The sequence below is a fragment of the Doryrhamphus excisus genome, chromosome 8, assembly GCF_030265055.1.
Source record: "Doryrhamphus excisus isolate RoL2022-K1 chromosome 8, RoL_Dexc_1.0, whole genome shotgun sequence".
Lineage (NCBI taxonomy): Eukaryota > Metazoa > Chordata > Actinopteri > Syngnathiformes > Syngnathidae > Doryrhamphus > Doryrhamphus excisus.
In genome coordinates, this window is record NC_080473.1 from 9,444,091 (window position 1) to 9,471,037 (window position 26,947).

The 26,947-nt window shown below is 41.7% G+C and overlaps 1 long non-coding RNA gene across 4 annotated transcripts in view; it reads right to left on the minus strand.

The window, feature by feature from the left end:
- Positions 1-26,075, minus strand: part of LOC131134719 (uncharacterized) — a 79,363-nt gene extending 53,288 nt beyond the window's left edge. For 2 of the 4 annotated variants that reach the window (XR_009131459.1, XR_009131457.1), the window contains exons 1-5: positions 17,256-17,447; positions 13,292-13,401; positions 5,697-5,870; positions 3,924-4,087; positions 3,492-3,684 (exon numbers count right to left, since the gene is read on the minus strand). This is a non-coding gene — a long non-coding RNA (uncharacterized LOC131134719). Of the gene's footprint in view, positions 1-3,491; positions 3,685-3,923; positions 4,088-5,696; positions 5,871-13,291; positions 13,402-17,255; positions 17,448-25,920 lie in introns of those variants that run through there. The other 2 variants (XR_009131458.1, XR_009131460.1) reach the window with 2 other exon arrangements.
- Positions 26,076-26,947: the final 872 nt, after the last annotated feature.

The window sequence follows — 26,947 nt, forward strand, 5'->3', positions numbered from 1 at the left end:
CCATAAGGCTCCGCTCAAGTACCCATCAGCCCCTTCTTACTTCCCAGCCTCCCCCCCACCCAGAACAAATTGTGGCAGTAATTTTCCTCTCTCTGAGTTTTATGAGGTGTAATGTGAAGCACCTGTAACCACAAGAGGGGCCACAAAGGACACACACACACACACACCCACAAGCACACAGCTGATGTTTGGGATGGTGCACCTCCTGAAGCACATGCCATGAGAATGCAATGTATAAAGCACATTTTTCCTCCACATGATTTTTTTTCTATTTCATATGAAGGCTGCATTGTTTTTGCCACTATTGTCTTAGATACGTTTATTGAAGCCCGGCTATGTTTTTGCAGGGTGTTCCACACCGGGATTATATAAATTCCACTAATTGTCAGGAATCAGGTCACGTCATGGCGTGTGCATTATTGAAACCATGACGAGAACCGAATGAGAAACTTCTGAGGTACATCATGGCTGTTTTTCTTTGAAACAGAAGACTTTACATATTTGAAGTGACCAAGCAGCAGGTGCATAAGTTTTCTATGAACTCATCCTTTTAGATGATTTGCCATAAATGTGTTATACATATCAGCACTCCCTGGGGGGGCATCCTAAAAACGTAGCCTGGCTCTCAATAACATTTTCTTACTTATCAGCAGCTTCTTGATGGATTGGCACATATTTTGGAGCAGACATAAATGTTCCCTTGGGAATACTTTGAAGGATATTTCAGGATTTTACACTAGATTCATATTTAAAACTAGTGATAAATAATATAATCTCTAATCTCACTCTCAATCAGCATTCAGCATAATTATTGAGAGCAGTGGTTCTCAACTGGTAGGTCAGGACCCAAAAGTGGGTGTGGATCCATTCTGGGTGGGTCGGAAGTTATTTTGAAGTAAATTTTGGTCATTTTCCTTCTTGGTATGTGGGTAATTGTATAACACAGTCATATATACATATATACACATACATATATATATATTTATACATACACACACACACACATATATACATATAAATATATATGTACATACATATACATATATACATACATATACATACATATACATATATAGACATAGACATATATATACAGACATATACATATACACATATATATATACGTATATACATATACACATATATACATATGTATGGTTTCTCATCATATATATATACATATATATGGTTTCTCATCATACATATACATACACGTATATATATACATGGTATATATGGTACATGGTATATGGTTTCCCAAAATGTATGCTAAATGTATACTAAATGGTTGACTACGGACTATCATTAGTCAAGAAATATTGAAAATTTGAAAGACAAGTCATGTGTAGTATTCTGGTCACCGTTAGATGTTGTTAATGCTACACTGATGAGACATTGGGTGAGTCTGACATGACATAGTGAAAAAAGAAGGTTCTCCTCCAATTTCGTGTGGCAGTGGTACATTCTTAGTTTCTTTCTTTGTCCTAACCCCACTCAAACCTATTCAACTTGTGGTGGTCTCATTTTCAGCCTGAAAATATAACCAAACAGTGCGCCTTTTTCTTTGTGCTATTCTCCTGCTCTCTCTGTGGTATGTCTGGGCTTGCCAGACTGGCAGGCAGTAGTGGGCGGTGTTTGATTGTCTGTCGCTGCTGAGTCACGTGAATTTAAAATGACTTAATAAAATGTGGCTTGCGACTTAAAGCCCATTGGGTCACAGGTTGAGACCATTTCAGAAGCCCTGATCAAAAAAACAAAAAAAAAATGCTCAATTTGACCTTTAATGTGAGTTTGTGCACAGCATGCGATGACAAGAGGTTGCGAATCAGTGTGTAAAGTTCTAACCTTCAGTTGTCAGGTCAGCTGTTTTCTATTAGCGCGGGCCTAGTGACCTAGTGCCGACTCAAAGCCCGTTAACTCCGTCTGAGTCACCCATTTTGGATCCAAACATGATGTTTTAAATGGCCCTTTGGCTCACTCGCGATTGAACCCTGGCAACAAGCTAACCTTTTGACCCACTCACTGCACCACTATCCCCAAAATTGGCCGTGCCGATGTCACACTGTAAAATAATGGCACATGCTGGCATTATTTTTAGACGTGTGGTTTTGGGACAACTTTAATTAGGAAAGAGAAGTTGCGAGCAAAGTGAGCACCAAGTCCTATTTAATTTAGCTAATTAAAGCTGGGCCTGTCACCACAGTTGGACCGCAGATGGCAAAGGCATGGCAGGGCATGCTTTATTACTGTGCTGAAAAGTGCATGGATGCACATGGGTGTTTTTCCACACACAATTCACCATATAAACTGCTCTCACATGGCACCGCAAGTCACATAAATAAATATGCAGTATCCAGCTAGACTTGTCCATCCACGTGTCAATGACACTGAAATACATTCATTCTGCAATACTGTATGTTACACTTAAAAAAATAATAAAAATAAAACTTTTTTTTTTTAACCATACGTGTGCAAGTAGTTTGTTTTTTTCCTGAGTTGGCTTTTTGGTGTGCAGGATTCAAGTATTTAACTGATTCCCATAACATTTTGTGCAGTGGTATCTCATTGCTCAAGGAAGAAACCATAATTTTTGGTGTGTAAAAAAAAAAAAAATTATATATATATATATGATAAAATCCTTAAAAAATATCACGATAAAAACCTTGCTGGAGGTTTGTTATAGGTCTATCTTACAATCACTCACTACCACCTCCTACAGGACTGGAGGGCAATCAGATAATAATTCATTCATTCATTTTCTACCGCTTATCCTCACGAGAGTCACAGTGGTGCTGGAGCCTATCCCAGCTGTCTTTGGGCAAGAGGCGGGGTCCACCCTGGACTGGTGGCCAGCCAATCACAGGGCACATATAGTCAAACAACCATTCACACTCACATTCATACCTATGGACAATTTGGAGTTGTCAATTAACCTAGCATGTTTTTGGAATGTGGGAAACCGGAGTACCCGGGGAAAACCCACGCATGCACGGGGAGAACATGCAAACTCCACACAGAGATGCCCAAGAGTGGAATTAAACACTGGTCTCCTAGTTGTGACGTCTGCGTGCTAACCACTCGACCACCGTGCAGCCGATAATAATTCAATTACCAGCAAAATAAGTTTAAAAATAGCTTGAGTGCACCCTTCCATAGTCTATTTCCCTGAGATGAAATGGCTATTAAAACAAGAGTTAAAATTAACCACTACTTGGCACTACGGATGCTCCAATAGATCCCCCTCCGATCAGTATTGACCATATAGACTCCATAATCAAGAAAAAAAAAAAATGGCTTTCCTACTTGGCACTTTTGCTTGCAGGTCTACTCTCAAATATGCTCTTTGTTTACAACGTGATTAATGGTGTAATACTGTGATGAATTAGGGCCATGTGGATAAGTCAGCAATGTATTCTAAGTATTATTTTAGGTTTATTTAAATATGAGAACACAGCTACAGTATAAAAATAAAATAAAAGTTTTACACTCACTTGCTTCATGTCACACCTGGCACACGACATTTGGTGCAGTGCAAGTTTTTTTCACTCTCCGAGGTCCTCGTCTTGGATGTTGTTCTGATCCAGGTCCAATTCATAGAACATGCTGATTCAAAGTACCACTGTTTGTTTGAAATGGAATTGACTACTCCTCTTGTCTTCTTCCAGACTACCACCAAAATTCCACCTGCAAGGACATAAATAACCAAAATAACAACTTTTTATATCATTTTTATCAAGAGGTGAGATGCTGAAATATTATCTGCTTGTACGAATCTTTGCAGGTTTGTGTGTTTGAGCTGACCCAATCTGAGGGGCTATTATCAGCACTTTGTGACAGTAATGTGTGCCCACACATGTAGTTAAGTTGCACTGTGTGTGTGTGTATATGTGTGTGCATGTGTTTGTGTGTGTGAGTGTGCCAACCTGTCAGACTCTCAAAATATTTCATCTGATTTATGAAGAGTGCTTGGGCTTTTCGGAGATCCTTCTTTTGACTGAAAGGCAGTAATGGTTCTCTTCGGGGACATCTGGGCTTGAGGACTTATGGCCGATGGCAGTTTCATTGCGTTCAAGCATCAGACAAGACGCTGTAACACAGTTGTGAGGAAACAAACGAACAGAGCAGATAAGTCGAGTCTGACCTGTGTCACAGAGGAACATTTAATCCCAGTTTTGGAGCACACAAATTTCCCACAGATTCTAAAGCATGCATGTTGGCTGCCGTAACTGTTTTTGTGGGACTGATTTCTTATTTCAAAAGTCACATTTTCTATTTTAATTGATAAAGAACCTGTGTGCTAATGTGAAAATACAAAACATAACAGCGACTTTAGAGCTTTGAATGTTCAATAGTTTGTTATGTCAAAGACATAATAACTCTATTTTATGTTTATTCTTGAGGTCACAGTGGCTTGTGGTCTACAGCGGCGCATTCGGTTGTCACTTGCAAGTATATGAATGGATGGGCGAAATATTAGAAACCTCTAAGTCATTAAAAATGTTTGCAGACAAGGTTGAAGTGCGTGGGAGCCAACAGGAGCCAAGGCCCCATAAAGACAGTAAAGCCATCCATCCATCCATTATAGGGTTTCCGCTACATGTAATTGATTGTGACGGCCTGCAACAATAAAATAAAAGCCACCACCCCTTAAAATGTATTCATTCATTCATTTTCTACCGCTTTTTCCTCACGAGGGTCACGGGGGGTGCTGGAGCCTATCCCAACTATGTTTGGGCGAGAGGCGGGGTACACCGTGGACTGGTCGCCAGCCTCTTAAAATTTATTCATTCATTCATTCATTCATTTTCTACCGCTTTTTCCTCACGAGGGTCGCGGGGGTGCTGGAGCCTATCCCAGCTGTCTTCGGACGAGAGGCGGGGTACACCCTGGACTGGTCGCCAGCCCCTTAAAATTCATTTGTTTTTAAAATTCGCAAACAATGTTAAGGAATATATTGTATGAATGTATATACTGCTATCTAAAATATCATTAAAATTTTGACGCACGCAGGCCTCACAGCTAGGAGACCCGAGTTCAATTCCACCCTCGGCTATCTCTATGTGGAGTTTGCATGTTCTCCCCGTGCATGCGTGGGTTTTCTCCCACAAAAACATGCTAGGTTAATTGGCGACTCCAAATTGTCCATAGTGTCCATGTGAGTGTGAATGGTTGTTTGTCTATATGTGCTCTGTGATTGGCTGGCCACCAGTCCAGGGTGTACCCCGCCTCTCGCCTGACGACAGCTGGGAAGAATGAATGAATGAATGTTTCACTGTGCTTTATTTGAATAAACATGCACCGGAATTACCGGAAACAACCATTCACACTCACAGTTGTCAATTAACCTAATATGCATGTATTTGGAATGTGGGAATGTTAAACTCCACCCAAGTGGAGAATTGAACCCAGGTCTTCCCAATCTCCAGACTGTGTGGCCAACACGCTAACCTCTCGGCCAGAATCTGATGAGGGAGTGAAAATCTAAAGTGTGTTAGTACTAAATACTGTACACGCTCCTTTCCAGACACTCTGATTCCAACAAACTGACTGTCAGAAATAAACCCTGTGGGTTCTGAAGGATACCTCATTCAAGATAATTTAGGGCGCTGAGGTCAAAGGTCAGAGTTAATTCCCTTTCCCGCGGAAAAGCTTTTCACCCACAATTTTCACCCACCCTTAGAAAAGAAGTGTTTTACCACACTCGACTGTCTGCCTTCGCAAACGAGACGCTTTGGGTGGAGATCAGGAGAGGAGCATCTCCTCTGATGTGGCGCTTCAACAGGAAAGTACCCATCCGGCTCTGAGAGCGCTATGACCAGGATGCAAGGGTGATGAGAGGCTGGTCCAAGCAGGCCTCCAGACATGGAAAACTGTAAGAGGAGAGGCTTGTTTGAAGTGGAAAGAAATCCATTTTATAGCTTTTTCTTATGTATGCCCCTCTCCAAGGAGACAGATTGTCTCCTTTTTCAAGCACATAAAGTTTGAGATTTTGATGATTTATAGAGAAAGGAAGGCAGAAGGAGAGAGGGAGGGAGGGAGGGAGAGAGGGAGGGGAGCAAAGGCAAGGGAGGAAGGATGGGTGGGTGGGTGGTGGCAGGGGGGTTCAAACATGATGCAAACCATTTGGAGAAAGGGGAGCGGAGGTTGCCAGCACAGCCTGCTCTGTTTAAACTGGAGAGGAAGTGACCGTATATGCGGCATGCCAGCAAACTCCCTTTTTGTGTCTTCACACACACACACACACGTACACACACATACACACACATCATCCACAAATCAAACGCACACATTGAAATGACTTTCAGAAGCACATGAGAGTGTGCACACATATCTGCACAGAGGTCAACTGATGTCCATTGGTTAAAGAGGGTGTTTGTTATTCTAATATTATGTTTCTTTACATCACCGTCACAGGGCCCATCACTGTTATTATCATTATGACTATTATTACAATATGGAAGGCCTGAGGGGGGGTGGGGGGTGGGGGTGCACACACAGAGGAGGATGAAGAAAGGAGCGCCAAGAAAGAGTGCAAAAGGGACGAGAAGAGGTCAGCTTTTTCCCTCCACTCCACTTGCCTTGCAAATTAGTTTTATTCCACTCTATGGAGAGCTTCCCAGGAGCTAGCATGTGTTAGAGGAGTGGAGAGGAGAAGGAGTCAAATGGAAAAGCTAGCCGCAAGGTGTGACTCGAAAGATGTTTCTGGTCATCGAGGTCATGGTTTTTGCCGATTGCTGACACATTTTTTGTAAAATTTGACAAGTGTTAAATCAAAACCGAACAATAATATCTAAAAATGTCTAGCAACAAAATGATAAACACATGCAGCATTTTGAAACGCTCTGACAACAGCAACACTGAAGTCAAAATATATATATTTTTTTGTTTACTCTTTCTCAAAGAGTAGCTGAAAGTTACAGTATTTAGCAACAAGTGTTTTTCTTTTTTTATTAAACGAACGAGTGGTTAGGGTGCAGGCCTCACAGCTAGGACACCTAAGTTTGATTCCACCCTCGGCCATCTCTGTGTGGAGTTTGCATGTTTTCCCCGTGCATGCGTGGGTTTTCTCCGGGTACTCCGGTTTCCTCCCACATTCCAAAAACATGCTAGGTTAATTGGCGACTCCAAATTGTCCATAGGTATGAATGTGAGTGTGAATGGTTGTTTGTCTATATGTGCCCTGTGATTGGCTGGCCACCAGTCCAGGGTGTACCCTCTCTCTCACCCGAAGCCAGCTGGGATAGGCTCCAGCACCCCCGCGACCCTTGTGAGGATAAGCAGTAGAAAATGAATGAATGATTGAATGAATTGTTTAGCTGCGAGGCGAACGAGTGGTTAGGGTGCAGCCCTCACAGCTAAGAGACCTAAGTTTGATACAGGCTTGACCATGCCGGAAAAAAATAACTAATTGGCTTCCCATCACCTCTTAATTGGCTCCTTGTGGCTTCAGTCACACTGAAGTGTGGAAAAGTTGCACTGGCTTGACAATCTGCACCACAAATTCCTCTTTGGATTCAGAAGAAAAACTACAAGTTAAAATATTGTACCAAGAAAGCTCAACATAAGACCACATAGGTTACACGTGGGCCAAAAGAAGCCAAACTGGAGCAAAAATGTAATGAAAATAGACAAATGTGCCATTTGATATCCTTTTGACTTTAGTGACACAACAGTGAATAGGAAAAGAAACATGGTGGTTTGGTTCTGACACATTCAGTTTTATGAAGAACCCGACTATAATATACAAACCGTATATATAAAGTACATCTTAAGTGGCAGTGGAACATTCCTTCACCACATTCCCATCTTCCATTAAAACTCCTGCACCGAGATACACAACATAAGCTGTGCATTCTTCACTATGCAAATGCACGCCCACATGCAAGTTCGACTGCATTTATTTGTGTGTGCGTGCTGATGTTGCTGGTGGCTCGGCTTCAGGATTGTGTCGAGTCCCTCTGAAATAAATGCCCCTGGACGAGTGGGCCTGAAGAGATATATGACAAACAGAGACGGAGAGAAGGAGGGAGTAGTGTGGGCGGGGGTAACGATAAGAAATATGGGGAGAAAAAGGAAGGATGGAGGAAAAAAAAAAAAGAGTGAAGAGGGGCAGGGGGCTGCCTTCTCCCGGGTCCTGCTATGTTTCCCATTATGTAAGCCCTGGTCACCGGCAGCATGCCAGCACACAAAATAAAAGAGTCTCTCTGGCTTGGCACGACTCTTATTTTCCTATCCTCGGTGAGGGGTCAGGGAGGGGTCATGCAGCTGGATGGGGCGCTGGGGGGAATTGGGGGATCTGGGCTGGCCTCCAAAACCCAAAAGGCCCAAGGTTCAAGTACCAGCTGAAAGCAATCAAGGGGGGAAATCTGGGAGTGCCACAGCTGCTTGCAGCGGCGTTGTTCTGTGGACTCTCTCCTTCGTTTTCACTCTCCCTTGTCCCACTTTTACCCTATTCACCCCCTCCCCACACACACACACACAAACGACATATTTGAACCGTAAAGCAAGAAATACATGCAGGCTCTTATATGTGACTGTGTGTGGGCGCACGCATGGGGACGGTGGTTGTGTGCAAGCGCCTATGTGTGTGAGCATGTGTTTGCGAGTGTGAGCATGTGTACGCGAGGTCAACCAAAAGACAAAAGGGATGAAAACAATAAGCGGCCGTCCAGCCTTGCCTTGGACCTCACTGCACCGTTGCTTTGTGTGTGTTTTCCGCCACAGACGCACAACATCTTGGCTGAATGCGAGCCAGTATGCTTCACAACTGTGTGTCTGCATAAAATTCCAACACAGAGAAAAAAAAAAAAAAAAAAAACTCAGGTGCAGTATTTTTAAGGTCATGACACCTCATTTTAAATCCAGCCGTGAAATACCATCTTACAGTACCAGGCAATAAAGCACTTGCCAGGATCAAATAGGGGGTAAAAGGTAAATTAAAAGCAGGTGTTGTAAATTTTTCCTGTTCTGGTTTTGATCTAATCTTCCCCTCAGATGACACAATAAATGCCAACAAATGCAACACCATTCCATGTGATTGCTTCCATCCTTTGGAAACTTTCTCACTCGTCAGACTTTTTTTTTTCCCTCTAGAATGTCAGTGTTTCAATACGCAGGGAACTGGAGTTGATTGAACACTTTGATGAGCGTTAAAACATTGACAAAAAGAGGTTGTAAGGTTATGAGAAAAAAGTAAAAAAGACATAGTGGTATGAGAAAAACAACAATTTTACAAAAAAAAAGGCCTAACTTTGTGAGACATAACATTAGAAGATATTGGTAATTTGACAGGAATAATGTGTTTACCGTAATTTATGACAAAAAAAAAGTGTTTTTTAAGATCAAAAAATAAAGGCTACCCAAGAAGCAGTTTGGCATCTAAGATAAGATTTAACTTACTCACATTTTCTTGTAACATTAGGATTTTTTCTGTTACCACTGATGCTGCATCCTTGTACCAATACGTATATTCACTATCTCTCCTCTGGACATGTCCAAACCATCTTAGTCTGGCCTCTCCGACTTTATATCCAAGGCCTCTAACATGTAATGTACTTCTGATGTACTTGTTCCTAATCCTATCCATCCTGGTCACTCCCACTGAGAATCTCAGCATCCTCAACTCTCACTTTCTTCTCATAACATTAACTTTCTCTTCGACTATTGTGACTTTATTGTCATTACACATTAAAAAAGTATTTTTGTAACATTACCATGACAACGTTTCCCATTACAACTGCTGGTATGAACCTGTTTTGTATCGTTATAATGCAAACGTTTACTGAACTATGCATGCTGGGTCAATAGTGGTGTAGTGGTCTGCATTTGTGTCTGCCCAAGGGAACGTCAATATAAACCTTAAGGTCAATGGTTATCAACTGGTTTGGAATTTGAAAAAATGTAAAAAGACTGTTGGCAATGATTATGTGGCTAACTTTTGAACATGTTGCAAGCATTACATCCTACCCTCTTCCTGCTCTCGGCATGTAAGCTGCGCCTCAGGAGCCTTCGCTAAGCACTGTCAATTTGAGCTAGTTGCGAACACTCCCTTAAATGAAAAGACAAGAAAGTGCAGTTTGAGATTTGTATTTAGTGTAACATAAAATTGTGTACCAGCACAAAACAAGATTCATGATTAGTTCAGCACCAAATACGTTCATATTCACTAATTCCAAAATAATTTGGAAAAGGGGCTGCACGGCGGTCGAGTGGTTAGCGCGCAGACCTCACAGCTAGGAGACCAGGGTTCAATTCCACCCTCGGCCATCTCTGTGTGGAGTTTGCATGTTCTCCCTGTGCATGCGTGGGTTTTCTTCGGGTACTCCAGTTTCCTCCCACATTCCAAAAACATGCTAGGTTAATTAGCGACTCCAAATTGTCCATAGGTATGAATGTGAGTGTGAATGGTTGTTTGTCTATATGTGCCCTGTGATTGGCTGGCCACCAGTCCAGGGTGTACACCGCCTCTCGCCCAAAGACAGCTGGGATAAGCTCCAGCACCCCCCGCGACCCTCGTGAGGAAAAGCGGTAGAAAATGAATGAATGAATGAATTTGGAAAAGAAAGTGTGTGTCAAGTTCTTCAGTATGTTCAATCTGGGCTTATGGACCTGGATCTGCATCTATTTTCTATGCCGCTTGTCCTCATTAGGGTTGCGGGGTACTCGCAACACTGACTCCTGACTGTGATCCCAACATGCTAACCACTAGACCACCGTGCAGCCCCTCAAGTGAAACAACAAATAAAAAAAAATGAAGTGAGTGTAGTTGCTTTGATTGAACACTCAGTGGATAAGATTACTAATAATAGGAGGATCATTTCCTCTGTAGACCACTGTTCTGCCTGCGCCAATAGATCCAATTCCGTCCTACTGTATCTGATAGATGGGCAGAATTTCACCACTACTTCCCAGTACATATCTAGATATCTAGCTGTGTGTCGAACAGATAGCGTCTTAAGTCCTCACTCAATGTCCTTCTCCTTCCTCTTTAGTTTGACCAAGTTGCCCATTATCATAATACAAGGTGCGTTCACAGACATGGTGTCATTACACTATTTACCCACAGAAAACGGTTTTGCAACCCAAGAGTTGAGAATCACTGCCGAAGATTGTAAAATTGCAGGAAACTATTGATTGTGAGCGCCACAATTGCAGTGCAGACGTCCACCATTGTTGCTGATGTCCTACATGTGCCTGACTAATTGCTGCAAACACAATGTGGAAGGATATGGGATGTATTCAGAGTAAGTGCACACTGCTAGTTCACATTGTAGAAATAAGGGACGTGATTTTTTTTTTTTTTTTAAAAAACAGTTTCAACATTTCTTGTTTCCAGAGCCTCAAACTGTCACTTCCATCTACACGAATGGCAAAAACATGTTGCTGTTGAACTGCATTGAGTGTGAAAGGTGAGTATTGTGAAGCAGGTTGACCCCATTGTGACACCTTGTGTTGTTTTTTTCCTCACCCCAGCCTGATGTATATAAATAGTTAAATTGCTACTTGAGAAACATTCGACATGGGTGCGCTCATCGATTTGGAGCTTAGTGGTCTTGATGCTTACACTAGTCACCTCATAATCATCCAGCAGGGCCATTAGGGTTTGTATACTAATCTTGATGTCTCATGAAAGTCCATTATGACTTGTTTAATGTGAACAGCAGATCCTATTCTGGCCCGCTGCTGCGTATCCTCCCAGTTGGCACCTATGAAGTGAGAATCCTCCGAGCCTGAAACTTTTGTTATCATCTGGATTCCCAGTGCTGGTCTCTGGACTTGCTCAACTCATGCCCTAGTCATGGGGGCAGGAGGAGCAGGGGGAGTAAAAGCTGGGAGAGGAGCAGGCAACCAGATAGAGCAGTAGTGGGATAGAGAATGGCAAAGGAAGTGATACAGACAGCGAACCATGAACCCAGACACAAAAGAGCAGGACAAGATGCTGACAAACATGCATATAAACATACATGTGCTCTTTTATGGTTACAAAAAGGGCCGAGTGGGGGCGAGATTTTGCAGATAAGACTTGGACAGGCAACCCGAAAGAGAAACCCACACTCGCCTCTGCGATGTGTTCCCTGGCTTTGAGTGACGGAAGGAGCAGGGCTGGCTGTCGTCAGCCTGGCCCAGAGCAGGAAGTGTGCTGGGGATAAGGCGGCCATGTGGCAGGATGTTATGGATTTCTAATTAGAGTAATTCATCTGTCATCAGGAGCCCGCTTTCACTTGAGCTCTGCTGCGGCCCCGCTGTTGCCGGACCCGCCACACTTCACGCTTCCACCAACTTGATCCGCACACATTCCTCAGCCGGGTTGAACATGAACACGAGCATGCACGTGTTCAGAGACCGCACACCCACAGTTAGTCCAGCATAGAAAATGGCTCCCAAAGGGATTGAGCTGATGCCCATAGGGGGCTCCATATGATGCGTTTATCTTTGTAAAAGGTGGGGAAAATGATGTTTCACTGCATGTGTTTGCTGTGTTCTAGTGAAAATCGAACACAAGAACAGGGTGACTGATGCCAATCCGGCCCCGCCTCTCACATGAAGTCAGCTGATCACCTGTGACCCTAATAAGGACAAGCAGTAGATGGATGGATCTAATACTTAATCAGTATATAGTGATGAACATTCATTCATTTATTTTCTACCGCTTATCCTCACGAGGGGGTGCTGGAGCCTATCCCAGCTGTCTTCGGGCAGGAGGTGGGGTACACCTGGACTGGTCGCCAGCCAATCACAGGGCACATATAGACAAACAACCATTCACACTCACATTCATACCTATGGACAATTTGGAGTCACCAATTAACCTAACATGAATGTGAGAGGAAACCGGAGTACCCGGAGAAAACCCACGCATGCACCTGGAGAACATGCAAACTCCACACAGAAATGGGGGAACTCAGGTCTCCTAACTGTGAGGCCTGTGTGCTAAACACTGCCCACCGTGCAGCCTAGTGATGAACATAGTTGATAAAATCTTTGAACTGATATTTAATGAGTAGGAACATTCCAGTTGTGACATTCCATTTATTCCTGCTGGAGATCAAAAATATCAAGTTTTCTGCAATGCAGCATTTGCAGCTATGCGCCCAATCTGCTGCAAACGTGCTGAACTAGAGACTGGACAGGTCTCACAATGCAACAATAGGCTCGGCTATTGTGTTACACCAGACATCCTGCTGCTGCTATTTTAGGGAGTGTCTGATAATAATACATAGAAACAAAAAAATAGGAGGTGACAGTCTTACATGTGGACAAGTGATGCTGAGTGGTACAGTCAGTGCCTTACCATGAAGTCCCGACCGGTGTCTATTCAGGAGTTGTCTTCTAATCGCTCATAGGGTGTTGCCGAAGTGATGACTGAGGTCAGCCTGTCCTCCACTTTGGCTGAAATATGACCTGAAAAGGAAATATCGAGTACAGTTCTCAATAAACCACTTGACTGATTGCCATCATACTTCATACCGTTATTCATAGTCCCCTGAGGTTGACATCAGCATGTAGACACTTTTTTTTTGACTGCTTGCAGGTGCTCATTTGTGATTTAGAGGAGAGGGCCAACATCAAATTTGGTGAGAAATCAGAAAGCCCACTGGGGAGGTGCTTTGAGATGTCAAAAAAGGCAGCGGTAACCCTCCACCATAACGGGTTCCATTGCACAACTGAATGGTGAAGTGATGCATCATATCAGCACATGCTTACACAACAATGACGTCCTACAAGTTTTTAAGGCAACACCAACATAACAGTCACTCCACTTCCAACAACTCTACAATCAAAAAGTCCTGGTTGCCATAAATTACATCATGAAAGTGCCAGCATGCATGTCCTCGCAAACTTTTGATTCTGTGTTAACCAACCATAAAGTTGGTTTGTGGCTTAACAAGGAATGTGAAGCAATAAAAACATTGGAAAAGGAAGAATCTATTGTGAATTATCATAGAGCAGCAGCAGCAGTTTTTAATATTTATTTTGTATTTAATTTAATTTTAAACAATAACAACCTTTTTTTATGTCACAAGTTGTATGGCCACTTGTTACTCGGCGAAATTCAAAGGATTCAGTCATAACGGCACCATATGTTAATGCAAAAATAGTACATGGCAGCCAGGCCCACTAGTCTGTTTTAATGTTATTCTTAGCTATGTATTCAGGATAAAATGATACACAGAAGGAAAACTGTCATCCTTGGCAGTGATGAACGCAATGTAAGCTCCTTTGACACTGGTCTTAAAAGATGCTGAGTACACAATAACAGGAAAGTTCGGCTTCATTGGTTCTGTGTAAAATTCGCAAGAAAATGTCATCCAATACTTCTCTACAAGAGAGGAGAAATATGATCTCAGGTAAGAACTACATTTGAAACGCTTATATGCTAGGACTACGTTAAAAAGCCAAAGCATTTCAGTATGTGGAATCAAACTATGGAATGGATTGAGTAAGGAACTCAAACAATGCACAACGATGAGCCAATTCAAGAAACAATACAAGCAGTTGATGTTTGCTAAATACAAGGATGAAGAGTCTTGAACCAGTCATGATGTGCTATATATATCACTATATTGACACTTACTATGGTACCCATTATGTCATTGGATGGTTATTTCACCTCGTACTTTGGTACGGGACAAAAAATAAAAACCTAAAAAAAATTAATACAAAATAAATTAATGAATAAAAATAATAAATATATAATTTAATAAAATATAATTAAATGTAATAATTTAATAAAAAAAATAATACAAAATTTTAAATTATATCAGGAAAGCAGGAGGTGAACAAATTTAACACTTACTGATTGTAAAAGTACCAGATGGAGGGGTAGGATTTAATAAGCTTCGCTTCTTCCTACTCCCTTTAGACATGTGGAACTGTGAACTGATTATGTGATGCATTCAATTGTAATCTGATGCATGTTCAAATGAAATAAAACCATTACCATTACCAAAATCAAGATCAACTACTTCGTTACTTGCGCCAATTTTGTGGCATCTTTGTGTGATAGAGACCCTAGATTCAAGTCATGGTCATATCAAAACGTATATAATATAACATTGTAGAGAAACATCAATAGCGGGAACAGATGGAACAGACGGGAGTGATGGAAGAAGTCGCAACAAGTTTGAACGCCATCAAACGTAAGGAAAGAAGTCACGACGACATTGAACACAATCAAACATAAGGAAGAAAAAGACATGAGCATCGAGGCGGGGGAGGATGAAGAAGGGGGAGCGGGTGCAGTGTGAGGCCGGGAACATAGAGCAGCGGCCGGGGGGATGTTTAGATAGGTGCAGGCTGCCACTAGGAAGTCCACGCTCCAGTATAAACAGGCCGCCACACAAGCCAGCGCTCCCAACTGTGGGAGAAATCTGACTTGAGACGAGTAGAGTGGCGCTGGTCAAACAGAGCAGAGGAGTATAGAGGGAGTGGATGGTGGTGGGAGGCGAGGGAGGATGGGTACATGGACACTTTCAGATCCCCACTGAATATATACACAGCTGAGTCTGGCCTCTCTGGAACCATTTCCTCCTGCTCGCCTCTGAGAGGTCCACATAAGGCTGGACTCCTGAGACCGTTTTGGCTGTTTCTTATCTCGATGTGTACCACACATAACTCCCACTACCAAAATGGACGCCACTGCGATGTTTGGGACTGTTGTGCACAGGACAGTATATCTGACTGGGGTGGGCTAAGCTAAATGAGTGAGATTCCGGCTCTTTCCTGATTGGGCCCTTTCTTATCCTGAAGAAATAAGCATATATACACACATACTTCATGCTGGTTTGAGGGTTTGCAGGGGAATTTTTCCTTTGAACATGAAACCCCATGCAGCGAAGGAAGAGAAACATTCCACCAGCACCAACACACTGGCACACCCCTCGGTAACGTACTAGGACCTCCCACCGACACGGGGTGCAGCAAGTTCCCATCTCAGAGTGGCTTGTAAGAAGTGCAGGTGTGCACAAATAAGTATTGCATACTATACAGTATATGCAAAGATGTAACGTCTTGGTCACACAACGTAAACAAAAGCCAGCCATGTTTAATCTCTCATACACTCAAAACTAAAAACAATGCGTTTTGCCTTTATATATAAAGTCTTAAAATGATTCATTCATTCATTTTTTACCGCTTCTACTCACAAGAGGGGTCCTGGAGCCTATCCCAGCTGTCTTTGGGCAAGAGGCGAGGTACACAAGGCACATATAGACAAACAACCATTCACACTCACATTCATACCTATGGACAATTTGGAGTCGCCAATTAACCTAGCATGTTTTTGGAATGTGGGAGGAAACCGAAGTACCCGGAGAAAACCCACGCATTCACGGGGAGAACATGCAAACTCCACACAGAGCTGGCCGAGGGTGGACTTGAACTCCGGTCTCCTAGTTGCAAGGCCTGCGCGATAACCACTCACATTATTATTCATTCATTCATTTTCTACCGCTCATCCTTACGAGGGTCGCGGGGGTGCTGGAGCCTATCCCAGCTGTCTTCGGGCGAGAGGCAGGGTACACCCTGGACTGGTGGCCAGCCAATCACAGAGCACATATAGACAAACAACCATTCACACTCACATTCATACCTATGGACAATTTGGAGTCGTCAATTAACCTAGCATGTTTTTGGAATGTGGGGGGAAACCGGAGTACCCGGGGAGAACATGCTACATACAAACTCCACACAGAGATGACCGAGGGTGGAATTGAACTTGGGTCTCCTAGCTGTGAGGCCTGTGCGCTAATCACTCTTCCGCCCATCTTAAAGTAGTAAAATGTTAAATCTTCAATATTTTGAGCATTGTTTTGTTTTAAATATCAAACTGTCATAATATTATAACATAGGCTATAATCACTATGTGATGTTATAATCCCACATGTCTGTACTGTTTGAGTGGATACTGAAGATTCCTCCAAAAATGAAGCTTTATCGCTTGTGGTATGCATTTTTATATTTTGGATACCGGTTTATTATGGTTTTTAAACTTGACCGTTCAATTTGGTATCAAATGTGAAATTTAAATCCTAGCCAAGTGACGCTCAAATACAACCTGTTCAAAAGGATGCATCACATCACATGAAAGTGGAATAAAAACTACTGTATGTGAGATTATTAGTTATATATTTATGTAATATAATGTCACATTCACAACTTTGAACTACCATCTATGTGGGTTCATCACTTGCTATCACAGCATAGGAGGCTAATGCTAACTTCAATGCTAACCTGGCAAGTCTAAATCAACTTACCGTATTCACGTTCTGTGTTACACTCGAAAATCTCTTTCTTGATATTCTTAATCATCTTTTTTTCATGCCAGTGTCATATTAGCACAACAATGCTCCTTAGAAGAGGAGTTGTTTGGTTGTTAGCAGGCTAAGTTCATGTTTTTCAGGCTATGAACGTGTTGAGACTGAATCAACAGCGCCATTGCTGGTTGTGAACGGTACTGCATCTTTTTTGTTTTTTTTAAAGATGCAGTTAATTAACAGTCAAGTCTACACAATCAAAACATGCTCAACCAGCAATTAATCGATGAATGTGTGTAGGTACTGTAGGTACTGTAGACAGAGGAGCAAATTTTTTTTTTAGTATTTTACAATAAACTATACAAAATTATAGTAGTTAATGAAGAACGGACCTACCTAATCCTAAAATCTACTCGTGAGTTCCTCAGTAACTACTGTATTTTTCTGTAGTTTATTGTCAAGTGAGATTCTGTGATAGAATCAGGCCAGAGCGTTCAGCTCCAGCTTCATTCCACAATTTTCTAAATCTTATAGTGTAAACTAAGAGGGCAGCGAAGAAGGACGGCATGAGTGGTCTAAGTGGAGCAACATCCAGGCCAGCACTCTGACGTAGGTCTACACACACACACACACACACACACACACACTGACTTGCCAGTAAACAGCAACAAGCCGTGCATCTCCTCCTGGAAGAGGACGATGAAGCAGCTGTGAGTCCCAGCAGAGCCTGACACTCCCACTCAAAAAGCCCTAGCCTCTATCAGGCAAACACACCCACTCTTGCCCGTGCATATTCATGTCTAAATCACACACACCCAAAACCAAAAACCTCACTTACAAGCACTTTTCATGTCATACGTCACTTTGAGTTCCAGTTAAGGTCAAAGGATTACACAAAAAGCACATTTCTGAGACTTTTTGGTAAAGGAAATAGTTAAAAGTGTTAAAACCTGTGTTTGTCTGCAGCGTAAATACACAGAAATCTCCAAAAAATATAATGATGACCACAGAAGGCTGGCTGCTCAGTATAATATGACAAATAAACAAATAAACATGTGTTCAAAGTTCCTCTGGTATGTACTTCCGTTATTCGTTTCAAATGATCCAAATTGCACAACTGCATTTTCACCTTTTTTTTTTATTTAGCACAATTTAGCAAGACCACCAACCTCCCCTTTCTGCAACTTTCCATGTTTTAGCATACTGACTTAATCGTTTTGACCTATAGCGGAACACATCACTCACATTTCGGTACTTTTCAGTAACACGAGTTGGCCAAAATATTGAAAAACTGCTTGGAAGACGGTGTGAGCTGTTTCAACATACAGTAGAACTGGATGACCCTGACTCAGAAGTGCAGATCTCAATCAAAGTCAGCGTATCACATGCACCAATGCACACACACACACACACACACACACACACACACACACACACACACACACACACACACACACACACACACACACGCAAAGATATGATAAATTACATCAGTAACTAACATTAACAAAAAGACAGCAATTCCTTGTGTGTAGTGGGACAGTGACCCATCACATCCAGAAGAGGGAGCAGTTGGCACCCACCAACACATTCATTCATTAGTTCATTCATTTTCTACCACTTATCCTCACAATGGTCGCGAGGGTGCTGGAGCCTATCCCAGCTGTCTTCGGGCAAGAGACTGGTCGCCAGCCAATCACAGGACACATACTCACATTCATACCTATGGACAATTTGGAGTCGCCAATTAACCTAGCATGTTTTTGGAATGTGGGAGGAAACCGGAGTACCCGGAGAAAACCCACACATGTACGGGGAGAACATGCAAACTCCACACAGAGATGGCCGAAGGTGGAATTGAACTTGAGCTTTGAGGCCTGCGGGCTAACCACACGATCACCATGCAGCCTCAAAAAGACAACAATTCCTAAAAAATAAAAATATTACAAAACTGACTTTCTAAAAAATACTGTGTGAAGTGGGACAATGACCCATCACATCCAGCAGAGGGAGCTATTGGCACCCACCAACACAGCAGTTCCCAAAGTTCAAGTCCAAAAATTATGTATTATTTTTCTGAGCCTGGTGACCTCATAACACAACTTACATGAGTGAATTCACTCCCATCAAACTTTGAATCATACTGATGATTTTTCTCATTTACAGTATGCATTTATTTACTACCATTTTCAAGCTAAAACATTGTGAAATGGTAATATCAAAACTGAATATTTTATTGAAAAAAACTCTGGCCTCTAAAAGGTTAAGTAAACGTGCTCAGAGTAGCCCCTCCAACCCCCCACAAAAACTTGTGTGGTTCTCCTGCCTCACAGTGACACACATCGACTGTCAACGACCACTTCAATGACAGAATGTGATTACTTGTCCAATAAAATATATTGACTAAATAAATAACCAAATAATTAACTATCTGTGTCATGTGATTCTCTACAAGTAATACTGGCCGACATAATAATATTGTCATGCTTCCCAAGATTCCTTTAGCATGCGTGACCGTCCGCACTGATGCCGGACCACCGCATCAGCCTTCCATACACATTCATCATGTGCAGGTGCTCTTTAAATTACAAGCAGCATTGAAGTGCACCCACTGAGCTGTGAAGTTTAATCCAATATGAATGTTATTTATAATATTATTCCAGTATTTATAATGTTAATATTTAAATAAACTGAAAATGTATTTTTAATCAAATTCTTCTTTTTTTTTTTTTTTTTTTAATGGTAACGGTTTTATTTCATTTGAACATGCATCAGATTACAATTGAATGCATCACATAATCAGTTCACAGTTCCACATGTCCAAAAGGAGTAGGAAGAAGCAAAGCTTATTAAATCCTACCCCTCCATCTGGTACTTTTACAATCAGTAACTGTTACATTTGTTCACTTCCTGCTTTCCTAATATAATTAAAAATGTTGTATTAAGTTTTTTAAATTAAATTATTAAAATTATTAAATTTAATTATATTTTATTATATTATATATTTCTTAATTTATTATTTTTTATTTTTTGTCACCTACCAAAGTACGATATGACCATACAATGACATTGTGTGTACCATAGTAAGTGTCAATATAGTGATATATATAGCACATCATGACTGGTTCAAGACTCTTCATCCTCGTATTTAGCAAACATCAACTGCTTGTATTGTTTCTTGAATTGGCTCATCGTTGTGCATTGTTTGAGTTCCTTACTCAATCCATTCCATAGTTTGATTCCACATACTGAAATGCTATGGCTTTTTAACGTAGTCCTAGCATATAAGTGTTTCAAATGTAGTTCTTCCCTGAGATCATATTTCTCCTCTCTTGTAGAGAAGTATTGGATGACATTTTTAGGTAATTGGTTATTTTTAGCCTTATGCATTATTTTAGCTTTTTGAAGATTAACTATATCAGCAAGTTCTATAGGGAACTTGAGGGATTAGACTGTCGTGAGACAGGTTAGTTTTACCCTACTGATGATGTGTCATTGCAACAGTAATGACATCATGACATCATTGTGGGGAAATTGAGGGAGGAGACATTACTGCAACACTTGAACTGTGCAATTTTGATAAAAATTAAACAATGGATTCTAACTGGTAATAAGCAGATTTCCACTGAGTCTTAATAATTGCTGCAAACAATAAAGGACTCAAAAATATGATGCAATGACACACGTATTAGTATGTAAACAGGATATTTACAAAGCCATTAATTGGATATGCATAAATAAGAGAGCTGGGATTGCCGATAATATTTAAGAAAGATGTCCAAATATGTCTTAAAATAACAGACGTGAGGAGGAAGTGGACTAGGCTGCACTTTGAGTGACACACTTTTTCCCAGGCTTCTCTGCGGCGTGCGTCTTGTGTCACAACTTCTGGTCTCATGTGGTTTTGGCTGTGGTTGCAAACTGCTCCAGTTAGTGAGAGCGGAGTTTCTACAACAGCTCTCATGATCACAGATCCATCCGTACATGCCGTTACGCACACAATGACAAGAGGCGAAAAAACGGCAAAAAAAAAAAAAAAAAAAAGATCCCTGAAATTTTCCTCAATGAAATCACGGGCCACACAGAAGCACTGCCTGAACAGCAGGGATGATGGAATCACATTGATAATGTCTTATGGTGTCCAAACTGATGAGCAGCTGTAAGCCATTTTAGTGAATTCTTTCTAAGGCCTGCAGTACAGGAGTGCAGTCAACCTCCGTGGAGCTTTGCAGATCCCCACCTGGCTAACATTGAAACAATGGTGACCATGGATACAAGACAGAGAGGAAACTAAAATACAAAAGCCTGCAAGATCTCAAGCATCCCCGTTGGGTTTTAAAAAACCTTCCAGCTGCATGGCAGTGATGTCTTCTAGTCTATCTCTAATTGGTGTCACTGTGTTGGATGCGGCGGTTAGGTTCGGAAAAACAGAACTTGTCTAAACAAGTCGTTTGGCCACAAGGAAATTGTGACGCATCACTGAAGCAATTACATCAAGGCTGTCCAAAGTCTCGCCCGGAGGCCGTTTGTGATCCCCAATATGTTTTATATTGGCCAATTGCATATTCTAATCAAAAAACGATACCATAGAAATGAAACATGGATTTAACTTAGTCTTGTATCACATAGAGCAGTGGTCACCAGCTTTTTTGAGGCCAACATCGTTTAGTCTTGGTCGTGAACCTCGGCCATGATATTTATATACCAGGATTTCTGGACTGTAACCTGCTATTTTTTTTTCACACGCTTTGAATAATATGGCTAATTTAGGTCTAAAAGAGCTACAGTTCCCATGATGCTTAGTGTGCCAAGAAGAGAAAGCAATACAATCAAACATCTTGTTTTGAAGTCTTATGCAGTGATCATGTTTTGATCTGACAATCTTTTTTTTTTCTTTTTCTTTTTTCTTCTTCCTTTTTTTCGTTTTTTCTTTTTTAATACTAACACATATTTTTTGTGTTACCTTTTCATCAATTATATTTAGATGGTTTTAATATTTGTATCAATTAAAATGCATTTTAAATTAAAAAATACTATTTAAATTACTTTTAAACTTGTATGAAGCTATCACAAGATGTTTTTTAATAAAGGTAATCAATAAAATTCATTATTTTAAAGAATACATTCTTTAGGGTAATTTTTAGGTAATTAATGAATTAATTTCTTCAAAGACGCCACACAATGGTTACATTTTATTTAATTATATTATAAACATGCCTATTTATTATATTCACATTTGCTTATTTTATTTATTTTTGTTGATCTGACAATCTTAAGTAACTTTGATCAAGCTTCACTACGGCGTCTGCTTGCACTGCAGCATCTCACGTCTCACCGACACTAATGAGAGCTAAGTGTACGTTGGATTGCAAGGTTTATAGTGTGTGTCCCTGTATAAATATCCCAAGTTAAAATGCAGACAAGTGAAAAAGCTTTGTGTTATTATTGCTTGTAAGTGTCAACATTTCAGCCTTTTTTTCATTATGTATTTTGCTCTATTGCCGCATACTGGCACCCTCCGGTCGTGTTTTGCCTGGAGAGCAGCGAGGCATATGGGTCTGTTGATCACTCTCTGGAAGAGGAGAGCAATTATGTGACAAAGCATTCTTCATATTTTAGGAATCATAGCAGAGAGCTAGGACGGTATGTGATTTAAGCAAATTTGTTGAGCCAGACTGCACGGCGGTCAAGTGGTTAGTGTGCAGACCTCACAGCTATGAGACTAGTGTTCAGTTCTATCCTCGGCCATCTCTGTGTGGAGTTTGCATGTTCTCCCCGTGCATGCGTGGGTTTTCTCCGGGTACTCCGGTTTCCTCCCACATTCCAAAAACTAGGTTAATTGGCGACTCCAAAGTGCTTTGGCTTTATTATTCCTTACTGGTTCATTTAATTGTACTTAGTGTTGTACTACTGTATTTTATGTCCTTTGTGTTTTCTATGTTAAGTGTGAGTGTTGTAGGAGTTCATTTAGATGGCATATAGATGTTAGATTCTCCCTAAACCAAAACCAGATACCTTGCAATCCACCGTCTTCCTTATATTTGAGGATGCCCCAAAGGTTCTCCAGGTAGGTTGAGACCTGGAGACATCACGGTCTCACTTTACAATAAGGTACACAAAAATACTAATGAGGAACTAATGAGTAACATTAACAAACATACATTCAGAGTAGTTTCTGAGGAAGGAGGAACAAACTACTAAGTAGTGGTTAGGGTTAGGTTGGTTAGTTCCTCATTAACCTCAATAAACCGCAGTTTTCCAGTGTCGGAGGCACTCATGTATCCCAAGACCATGACGCTACCGACTTCCAAGTTTATTTTAGTGTTATCCATTGAAAATATACAATAAAACGGTTGTTGAAATGTGAGAATTGTCCTAAAATTTAGGAGATATTGGGAATACTATGGGCTGCACGGTGGACGAGTGGTTAGCGCGCAGACCTCACAGCTCGGAGACCTAGGTTCAATTCCATCCTCGGACATTTCTGTGTGGAGTTTGCATGTTCTCCCCGTGCATGTGTGGGTTTTCTCCGGGTACTCCGGTTTCCTCCCACATTCCAAAAACATGCTAGGTTAATTGGCGACTCCAAATTGTGAGTGTGAATGGTTGTTCGTCTATATATGCCATGTGATTGGCTGGTGACCAGTCCAGGGTGTACACCGCCTCTCACCCAAAGATAGCTGGGATAGGCTCCAGCACCCGCCGCGACCCTCGTGAGGATAAGCGGTAGAACATTTAAAATGCCTCAGTAGACAAGTGGTTGCAGTGAGGCATTAGCTTGTCTCTCAAGGAGACAGGTTGAATAATAAAGCTAGCCAGTCATGCACAGTCACAGTCAAGCACCATCTGCTCAGACGGTCCAAACACTCTTGGAGGGTTCGTAAACTCTCCACTTGATGACTCCTCCGCTATACCTGTGTGTGCATGACACACACTTGAGATGAACCAAGAGGCAGTAAGTGAACATTGCACCTCTGTCTTCTGTAAACACATCCTCCAAAGAGGGGCGCCCGGTCAGCCAGGATGAGCTATCGCGGGCCCATCCACTAAACCCGATGTCTGTCCCGAGTTGTAAAGCCAGCAGTGAGCCTGGCCAGTGACTGCTGGTTTATAATCAGTCAAACAGCAGCACGTCAGTGCTGCACCTCGCTACTCGTCGCTAGCCATTTGCTTTAATGCGTCCAAATTGAGTTGAATTGAATTCTCCATCCCAATCGGTGGCGAATCAATGTGACCCATTTTATGAGGCGGCGCTCGTGAGTGAGTTGCTTCTGGTGCATCAGGTGGGGAACACGGGCCCGGATGACAGATGACGGGTTGGAATTTAAACATGTCAACGCATGGAATGAGAAGAGTGTTCATTTTTCTCCGCAAGCCGACGCTCATGGGGCCGTGCACATTCATCATGGGGACAGAAGGCCAGCAGTGGCGAGGAGCTCATCAGCACTTTGGGATGACAGTCGTGAGACAAAATGCTGACTGCTTCTCACGCTTAGGTTATGTTTTATGTTAAAAAACAAAACAAAACAATGGGGAGTCTTACAAGGTCCATTTTTTTTTTTTGCTGGAGATGATAACTTTTACTCATTTTGACAGCAAATACACAAATATCTATTAAGCAAGTAAAGTTGCAAGAAAAAGGGAAACATAGTACTCATTTCCATTCATTTTGTACCGCTTACTCTCACGAGGGTTGCGGAGGGTGCTGGAGCCTATCCCAGCTGTCTTCGGGCGAGAGACTGGTCGCCAGCCACTCACAGGGCACATATAGACAAACAACCATTCACACTCACATTCATACCTATGGACAATTTGGAGTCGCCAATTAACCTAGCATGTTTTTGGAATGTGGGAGGAAACCGGAGTACCCCGAGAAAACCCACGCATGCACGGGGAGAACATGCAAACTCCACACAGAGATGGCCGAGGGTGGAATTGAACTCGGGTCTCCTAGCTGTGAGGTCTGCGCGCTAACCACTTGATCGCCGTGCAGCCCGGAAACCTAGTACTAATACTGATAAATGACATCTACATTATGTTAAATCTGTATTAATTATTATGTGTGTTTGAATATGGGGACTTATTGAGGTTGAAAGGGTGGGAAAAAAAGTACCATACAGCCTGACTGTGATATTCTTATAACAAGCGTACACATCTTGGAAGGAAATATGCATGGACACACATGCACACGCATGTTGCACTGTGTGTGTATGCACCGTGTCTGATTGATAGTATGGCTTGTGTTGTGCATCCATGTGTGCACGATGAAGAGAAAGGAAAGGTTTTTGCAGGTGGTTTTCTGCGGTGTTCTGCCAAGAAAAGAGAATACCCTGGAGAAGGGTGGAATAAATGAGGAGAGGGGAGCAAAAGGGGAAGTAGGGGAGCTTGATTTAAAATGGTGCTTATCATAATCGATAAAAAAGTGTTTTCTCTTCTCTCTCTCGCTCGCTCAGCGCCCCACGTCTCTGGCCCAAGTACTCGGGTGGGGCTTCCAGAGAAGGGCCAGGCCAGATGACTTCATTGCCATATGGTATCTAACCTCTCAGTCACACTCATTTACAACAATACTGCACATAGCCAGTCTCCAAACACTCCCTTTGTTATGCAGCCTTGAGTCATTGTGATAAAGCCGTGGGGCCATACACAGACAGAGACACACACTCACCCTGCAGCCAGGATGCTGGAACCACATCGAGCCTCCCTGGTGCACACATTTGGCTTTACTCTGATGGAATACGCAAGGATACTCACTTTCAGATTCAGAAGAAAGCCGTAATTTTGGTGACTTAAGTGACTGGGAACGTTAAGAGACAATGAGGGCTCGATTTATCATTTAGGTCAAGGCCGTAGTTTAACATATTCAGGGCCGGGCTTCATTGTATGGCTTTAGAGACGGTGATGCCAGCAATGATCACAGTGATCAAAGTGCAAAGCTGGCAGTGGCAACACCTCGAAATAGAAGCAAAACATGAATTGCATTTAAATATAACCATACAGTGTCAGGCAAAATGATCTGACACATTTGTAGGTTAAATAAAAGAAAAATAAAGTAAAGTAACAAAAAAGTGTTTTTATTTTCGAAAAGTACATATGCCATTTTGCTTTGTTTCTTTATAATGCCATTGTTTTTTTGTTTTTTTTTTCAGTTGCTGCCATGAATTGGACTGGTGAGCATCGTGCTTTTATTGTGGAAACGTTTATCAAAACAAACTAATCAGTAACAGCAACACAACGAGCAATTCGATCTTGGTAGACATGATCCCGTACCAGCTGGAAACACCATCTTGTTATGGGTTACCAACTCCAGAGTTACTGGATTGGCCGACATCATGAAACAGAATGGCAATATATGTACTTTTCAAAAATAAAAACACTTTTTTTGTTTCTTTACTTTATTTGCCTTTTATTTAACCTAAATTAAGGAGGCTGCATTCATTCTTACACTGGACATTTAATATGTACACCTGCAGAATGCAAATTTTCAAACAGTGTCAATCAACACTGAGCAATTAGGTCATGATATGCACTCAGGGGAGGCAACTTAAATTATAATATTTGTTCCATGCAATTGTATTAATATTAGTAGTGTGTCTCTCGGCTGCAGTGTTTCCAGTAGTGTGTATTTTCGAGTTTTTTTCCCAATCAGATTTCACTTTCTGTATTGCCATATCAGTGTAATCTGCCCAGGGCCT